The sequence below is a fragment of the Eurosta solidaginis genome, chromosome 4 (assembly GCF_040869045.1).
Source record: "Eurosta solidaginis isolate ZX-2024a chromosome 4, ASM4086904v1, whole genome shotgun sequence".
NCBI lineage: Eukaryota > Metazoa > Arthropoda > Insecta > Diptera > Tephritidae > Eurosta > Eurosta solidaginis.
This window is the reverse complement of record NC_090322.1, coordinates 209,619,685-209,628,657: the sequence shown is the minus strand read 5'-3', so window position 1 is coordinate 209,628,657 and position 8,973 is coordinate 209,619,685.

Genomic DNA, 8,973 nt, shown 5'->3' with positions numbered 1-8,973 from the left:
ATGTATTTTCACGAAATAAGGTTTCAATTATTTATAATGTTTACAGTTTTAAGACCGTGAAATAAAAATTGTAAGTTTTTAAAACCTTCGATTTTTATGAATTTTTGAAAAATAAAAAAATGTTCGATTTTGCAAAAAAAAATTTTTTTTTTGTATTTTTATGTGAATAACTCCACAACCGTCGATCATATAAAAAAACTTTATTTTCAAGACTTGAAGAAAATTTTCCGATGAATCCACTGGTGTTTCTCTCAACGATTTTAGATAAGTAATTTCCAAAATATGATAAAATAAATGGAAAGGCCTCTGTGAAAATTCGTGATTTTAGAAAAAGAAAAAAAAAAATCCTATCCATAGAATTTTAAATTTTGAGTGTTTTTGTACTTAGGAGGCCATAATACATCGAAATTAAATAGTTAGACTTCAAAGTAATTTCTCTTGTTGACTAGTGTTATTTGTGGAATATGTTTGTAATTTTTTGCGTTTTCTTAATTTTTATGAAAATTTCACGATTTTTAGGTTAAGGCACCAATAACTGATGCCAATCAATATGGATAAGTAAAAATATGGTTATGACTAAAGTATTATGACTATGTCAACTTTTCCAAGGTCTTTAAGCACATAGAGATTGTTTTATAATTTTAAGTACGTTCAAACACAATTAGAGTTTAGGAAAACAAAAAAAATATTTATATAACTTAATTACGGAATAACATTTACGCGTAAATAACAGAGAGTTTATGTGGGTATGGAAAGTTTTCAAATACTACAGAACAAAGACTGTTGGGTCCGCTGGAGCATATATAAGTTGATGGCTACTAGGGTGATTGACTCGGTTAATCGAACCGGTTGAAAATAAATTCCCAATAGCGAATAACGAAGTTTTTGTCTTCGGTTAGCCGATTTTTTGGTGCCGCCTTGGTGTAGTGGTAGTGTGCTCCGCCTGCCACACCGGGGTTCAAGCCCCGTGCAAAGTAACATCGAAAATTTAGAAAACAATTTTTCTAAGCGGAGTCGCCCTTCGACAATGATTTGGCAAACACTCCGAGTGTATTTCTGCCATGAAAAGCTTCTCGGTGAAAATTCATCTGCCTTTTAGATGCCGTTCGGTGTCGACATAATACATGTAGGTCCCGTCCCGCCAATTTTAAGAAAAATTAAAGACAAAGCATGCTTTTGAAAGTTGACCGCAATAAAAAATAAGAGTCACCAGTTTGATACGAGTGGCGTGAAACTCGATGGAAAACAAAAAATTCATGCCAAATGTTTTCTATGAGGAATTTTTTTCAATGCCTCCTATTAATTCTCGCTATTGTGATTTTTGAAAAGGGAATTAATTAGCTAATTATATACAATTGTTAAAATCAACAGAAATACGCCACGGAGACATTTTATGCATGTATTACCTAAAAAAAGCAGCTACTACGTCATAGTGAGATGCAGTACAGGGACTGATAAAAAAGGGCCACGGCGAATTTTCACATAGTAGTGAAGTGTCCCTTGAGGCACTACCTAACCCACAGTTCCGATCAGGAGATGATGCGACAAAGTTATGTACCACATCTACAATCCTAGTAAGGAGCAAGAGGTACCAGGATTGAAGAAAAATACCAAAATTTAATGGACAATAAAAACTTTTGCCAAGTTTGAATCGCCGGTTCCATATGGGATATTCCTACTATACTATACTATATTCATAAAACTGAAACGCGTCCCGAAATATTGGAGAACGGCTCGAGTAGTTCTCATACCGAATAGCGGGAAAAGCTAGTCATCTGCACCCGAAATACTACATGCCTATTAGTTTGACATCTTTTCTGTTCAAAACCCTAAAGAGATTAATAGCTGCGTATAAGCCCTGAAGCACCAGGAATATGCCCTAGGTGTTTTCTGTACATTTCCTGAGCTTTCAATAATGTCTGGAAAGGAGCAATCATACACAGTCTCAACTCAATTGAAGTTCATCCAGCTTTAATAAAGTGGATCCATCGGAACCATGTAAAACTGCAGAATGATCACAACGCAATGGGGTCTATGCGAGGCAACAAAATATGTAAAACGAGACAGGAGTTTCATATGATCCATGAAGCAGAAAAGGGGTGGACAAAAGCGCGTGGCTGCAAAATGTTTAAGATCATGTGCAAAGTCTACGTTATTAGGCCCACAAAGTGGCATAAATCTCTGAGGAGAGAGGACTGCAGGCTTTCGATGGAGATACTAATTGTACGATTTTATAAAATATTGTTCCAGAGTGTTTAAGTTCTGCAACTTCTATAATTTTCTCCAACATCAAATTTAAGAAATCGCAGGATAGGGAGTCAACCTGTCTGAAACCTCGTTTAGTTTCGATCGGCTCGGAGAGGTCCTTCGCAATTATGATTGAACTGATGTTGTTGCTCAACGTCATTTTGCACAGCCGTATAATTTTCGCATGGAAACCAAATTCAGACATAGTGGCATATAGGCAGCTCCTTTTCGTACTATCAACGAAGAGGTGATGTGTGCCAATTATTTTTACGGGGTTTTTCCAAGATTAGGCGCATTGGTAGAAGTTAGAATTACCAGGTCTGGGGCCGCACTGATAGGGTCCAATCGGCCGATTCACGGTGGGCTTCAATCTTTCGCACGAAACACTTGACAGGACCTTATATGCGATATAAAGAAGGCTGACCACTAATTCCACCATCATCGATTGCGGGGTCGAGTTCAACATTCCTATGCAGTACATCCCTGTCTCCATTTAGGTGAACAGAGAATTGTTTCTTCCATTATCTAAGTACTCTCTGGACATGGATATTCGTGCTTACAGGACTTTGCCACGGACACTAAAACCTTCCATCTGTCGCCGAATTTTTGGTAAAATTTGAAGATGTTATTCCTGGTAGTTAGCAGCTTAAGCTCCTCGTACTCACGCCTTTCTACCTCTGCTTTTTTCTCTCTGAAAGGGCGTCTCGCTTTCTGTTTCAACTCGCGGTATGCTTCTTGTTGCGCTCGCTTTGAACAAAGCCCTGTACACAGCGTTCGGTTGCAACGTGGCATTCTTCATTGTACCAAATGTTTTTCGTGGTCGCCTATAACCAATTTTTTCTCGGCGGCAGTACGAAGTTCGTAGTACGAACGGACATTCCAGGTGCATGCCCTCAAATCATAGACCTTTTAACTTTTGCCATATTATTCATCAGTTAAAGGTTGTCTTCGTATCCGACGCTTTTTGAGTTTTTCATCGAAGTGTCGTTTGACCTGGCGGGCCCAAGCCCAGCGCACAACGCGCTCAGCGGAGATGAAAATATTATTTGCACTTTTATATAGCGAGCCGCTTGGTCCAAGACAAACGCCCGCTTGTAGCCGCACCTTGTGCTGGACAGACGCTGCCGATGAAAATCCCGCAGCTAGCGCTTATGTCAGAGTGGCCAAGCCAGGACGTCTTCTTCCCACATTAGCTCACCACTAAACGGCTGTTCAGTGGCTACCAAGAGGAATAATAAATAAACTTATTTTTGGTGTAGTTTCAAATTTAGCACGAAAATAGTGCAATGTTAAAGTGTTTGGTGTGATTGTCCATTATGTTGTTTGTTTTGTGTAGAACGACACCACAATGTGCGGTTTTGACACCAATATTTAATTGTATTTTTGTATTTTGTGTAATTTTTTCCACATAAAAAAAATGTTCTGTTTAAAAAAATCGTTAAGACAGAAATCAACCTGATGGGTCAAAAGACTGTTGCCCGAAAACCTTGGTAAACTTCTTGAAATTAATGGATCTTAGAGGATCTCGAACTTAGGTGTTCGGCCTGCGGTTTGTTTATGTAAATCTTCCTTTTAGACTCAGAAGTCACATTGTCACAATTGGGATTATGACACCTCATAAGCAGTGACATAATCTCAAGTAAAAAGCTTGGGGCTGTGCCGTTTGGGATTATGTCATTTATATATCCGCATTGAAACATGTTTGTCCACGTTTTCGATTATATGATTGTTTATTCTTTAACAAGACAATGGGCCAAATGGTTAAAACATTTGTTTTTTATAGCTTTAACCTAAACTTTTAGGTTTTTTTCATACAAAATTCTGAAAACTTGAAGAAAAAACGTTTCCTTATTTATATTTATTCACACGACACAATGGAAAACTTAATTAATTTCTCGCTAGCAAATCTTTTGTGTTCTTTTCAGTTCAATAAATAAAGGAAATACTAATTAAAACCCCATGATCGCTAGATAATATTTACTTTTTAATTATAAAAAACATTTCGTGCAGAGAAGGATTAGAGGGTGACATAAGACTATGCTCACCTGGTTGCTATGGACTCCAGTAAAATTTTAGATAATCAATTGCCAATGGTCACGCAAATCACTTTTTCGCAAATATTTCGCTTTATCAGACTCAAAAGTTCGTCTTGCAATATCAAGTTGTACGTCTCGGAGGAGTCTTCGCAGATCAATGAAAATTTGGACAAAAGCTTTGTGTTCACCAATCAAGGACACATTTGAAATTTAAACAAAATTGGACCTAGGAAACACTAACCTCAACTATAACTGTTGGTATAAGTCTGAGCACCGCGACCTTATTTACAACATGGACGTCCCAAATTGCGACCATTTTGAACATCCACGTCGATGGCACTACGCTACCGACTGTCCTACACCCCAAAATCTTGGGTGTGAAGTTTGATCAGGATCTACATTGTGGTGCGCATGCAGCTGCAATTGTTCCGAAAATCTAGAGCCGTAATAAATTCCTAAAATCCCTTGCTGGCAGTACTTGGGGAAAAGACAAAGAAACGCTCATTACCACAAAGAAAGCAATTGGCCAGCCGATTGCATGCTATGCGTCCCCTATATGGTCGCCAAGCCTAAAAACTACTCACTGGAAGAAGCTACAGGCCTGCCAAAATACTGCTCTCAGAACCGCTACGGGTTGTCTTCTTATGTCCCCAGAACACCATCTACATAATGAAGCGAGAATACTCCCCATTAGGGAGAGACATGAGATGCTAACCAAACAGTTCCTGTTGAATACCCAGAAACCTGGGCATCCCAACAGACATCTGATTGATGAGCCAACACCGCCTAGGGGCTTAAGGAGTCATCTCCGTAAGCATTTTGAGGAAATACGGCATCTGAAAACTCAGCCGTATGAAGCAAAAAAACACAAGCATGTCCTCAGTGAACTCCACAAACAGGCGTCGGACCTTTATGCCAGGAATTGCCTGGTGATTCCAGTACTCAAAGAACAGCACCCAAAACGTATACTCCCCAGGGAAACGTGATCCACTCTAGCTCAACTTCGTGCTGGATACTGTAACAGGTTAAACTCTTACCTATCCAAAATCAACCCCGACATACAAAATGTATGCCCCGCTTGCAATGTGTCCCTACATGACACCAACCATCTCTTTAATTGTAATGTGGATCCAACGCCTCTAGCACCCCTTTCATTATGGTCCACCCCTGCTGAAACAGCAAGTTCCCTCGGACCCCCGTTAGAGGATATTGATGACAATTTTTGATCGGTCGCATCTATTAGGTGGGGTGAAGCACTGCTACAACAACAACAACAACAACAGTCGCGATCGAAGTACTTTCGCCTAGTTCTGGCAAAAGCTGGGCAATAAAGCATAAAGTGATTCGATGATTCCACATCATCATCCTCCATACAGCTACAGCAGGATGGGGTTTCCAGTATATTGAGATAAAACCCCAATGACCATTGATAGGGGCAGCCTTTGTGAACCCAATTATTTCGGCAGACCTCCTACCATCCCCTTTTGGCCAGAAAGCTCTTGCTATCCTGCAAGAGGTGGTACCCGCCCAAAGTTTGCTGAGATGACTCGAGGCCTATCTATGGAGGAGCAAACCACAGGTGGCCAGCGGAATCCCGAACTCCGATTCAATTATACACCGATGCGGGCTAAGAAATCCGCTTGACAGTTGCCAGGGATATCCTTATAGCCCAGGACCCAGATAATCTAAGGGCTTCATTCTGTATTGCGAACGGTAGCACAGACGAACATTTCGCCTCCAAACTATTTCGTCTAGCAATGCTGTTCTCTCATCATTTTCATTCAGCATTTACGTTTCTTACTTTTTGGCAAACAGGAAGACGAAAGCATGTGTCAAATGATATGTTGTCATGTTTAACATAGTGCAAGTACATCAGCGATTCGAGTCTGAGGCGAAACGAACGTTCGTTTCGTAATAGAAAATGAGGTCCTTAATTATCAAATAGTTCGATGCAATAGCAACCAAACTCGATCGCATTGTAGTTGAAATCAAGGCCTTTATGGTAGCTTCGCTTTCAGAGTAGATCTTAAATTCTATAACCGTAGTAGCAATGGACAGAGGTTCATCCACCGCATCATTAATCGCAGCAACTTCCGCTTGGAAAAGGCTTCAGTGATCAGCCAACTTAAAACAAAAGACCACTTTACCAGCCTTTCCGTCCAACTTCGATCCATCCGTGAACAAGTTAACCAGTCCCCTGCCCCAGGTGAATCTTCTTCCCCATTTCTCTCGCGGGAATGACTGGGGTGAAGGTTGTATAGGGAGCAGTTATCGGCATACAATAGTCCGTCCTACCAGGGATAAAGTCGAACCTGGTAAGAAGGCTAGAGTGTCCGAAATCAGAAAGCCCATAGCACATATCACGAAGCCTGAACAACGACCGGGCCGCTGTTCGACCGAACTAGGAATATTATTTCAAAGAACGTACGAAGACGAGCATTACAGAAAGGTACCAGCTAAAATATTTTGCTGATATCTGCAATGCAGATATTTATGGAGTGGTTTGGAACTATCGAAAAATAGGATAAAATCGTATTAGAAGTATCACGTAGAATTTCAGTCTTGTTCGGCACCAACGAAAATAAATTTTACGTTAGTTCGGAACTATGGAAAAAGTGCCAACAAACCAACTTCTTCTAAAGCGGAAAATTTATTCCAAGAATTTCATCGCTTAGGACATCGCCAAGTTAAATTCGCCAGTTGAAAGCACGTAAATGTAAAAGGAACTAGTAGTGTTTCCGAAGCAGCAACCAGAAATATAAATTAATAGCAAACAGCACCGAAAAATTTAGAAAACAAATAATTATGTTCAAGAAATACATAAAAAAAGACGATAAAAAAATTTTAAGTACTTCCTTTATATAAATGGGCCAGAAAAGACCAAAAATGTCTCTTTAAACAAAGGTGCAATCTTGTTGAACGCGGCCCTCATGGTGTGACGCAAGCGTGCTCCGCCTATCACACCGAAGATCCCGGGTTCGCCGCCCCGGGCAAAGCAACATCAAAATTTTAGAAACAAGTTTTCTCAATTAGAGCAAAATTGATCTAAGCGGGGTCGCCCCTTGAGAATGTTTGGCTAGCACTCCAAGCACAGCAAGTGTATTCTGCCATGAAAAGCTCTTCAGTGAAAACACATCTGCCTCGCACTGGCCGTTCGGAGTCGGCATAAAACAAGTAGGCCCCCAATTCGTAGGAAAAACAAAAAACGACGCAATTTGGAAGAGAGGCTCGGCCTAAAATCCATTCGGTGGCTATCGCGCCTTACATTTATTTATTTTAATCTTGTTAAACTTTGATATTAAAATTGTATAATAAAAACTGTACAAATTTTTATGAGGTACAAAAATATAAAAGAGTGGCGCATCTTGCCGGACATAGGTGAAGATTCAAAGAGAAATTTGTCTTCCCTTTTGGTTCATTTGTATAAAGAAAGTATTAAAAAATGTTGTATATTCTTTTTATACTCAGAGTTTTTTGCACACAGAGTATATTAACTTTGATTGGGTAACGGTTGGTAGTACAGGTATAAAGGAATCGAGATAGATATAGACTTCCGTATATCAAAATCATCAGTATCGAAACAAATTTTGATTGAGCTATGTCCGTCCGTCCGTCTGTCCGTCTGTCCGTTAACACGATAACTTGAGTAAATTTTGAGGTATCTTCATGAAATTTGGTATGTAGGTTCCTGGACATTCATTACAGATCGCTATTTAAAATGAACGATATCGGACTATAACCACGCCCACTTCGATATCGAAAATTTCGAAAAACCTAAAAAGTACGATAATTCATTACCAAAATGGGCGTGGCACCGCCCACTTTAAAAGAAAGTAATTTAGAAGTTTTGCAAGCTGTAATTTGGCAGTTGTTGAAGATATCATGATGAAATTTGGCAGGAACGTTACTCCTATTACCATATGTATGCCTAATAAAAATTAGCAAAATCGGAGAACAACCACGCCCATTTAAACATTTTTTTTTTTAAATCAAATTAAAAAAAAAGTTAATATCTTTACAGTATATAAGTAAATTATGTCAACATTCAACTCCAGTAATGACATGGTGCAACAAAATACAAAAATAAAAGAAAATTTCAAAATGGGCGTGGCTCCGTCCTTTTTCATTTAATTTATCTAGGATACTTTTAATGCCAAAAGTCGATCAAAAATTTACCAATTCTTGTGAAATTTTGTAGGGGCTTAGATTCTAGGACAATAACTGTTTTCTGTGAAAAAGGGCGAAATCGGTTGAAGCCACGCCCAGTTTTTATTCACAGTCGACCGTCTGTCCTTCCGCTCGGCCTTAACAGGAAAACTTGAGCAAAAATCGATATATCTTTACTATGCTCAGTTCACGTACTTATCTGAACTCACTTTGTATTAGTATAAAAAACGGCCGAAATCCGATTATGACCACGCCCCCTTTTTCGATATCGAAAATTACGAAAAATGCCATAATTCTGTACCAAATATGAAAAACGAGATAAAACATGGTAATTGGATTGGTTTATTGACTCAAAATATAACTTTAGAAAAAAACTTTGTAAAATAGGTGTGACACCTACCATATTAAGTAGAAGAAAATGAAAAAGTTCTGCAGGGCGAAATTGGAATCTTGGCAGGAATACTGTTCGTGGTATTACATATATAAATAAATTAGCGGTACCCGACATATGATTTTGTGGTCC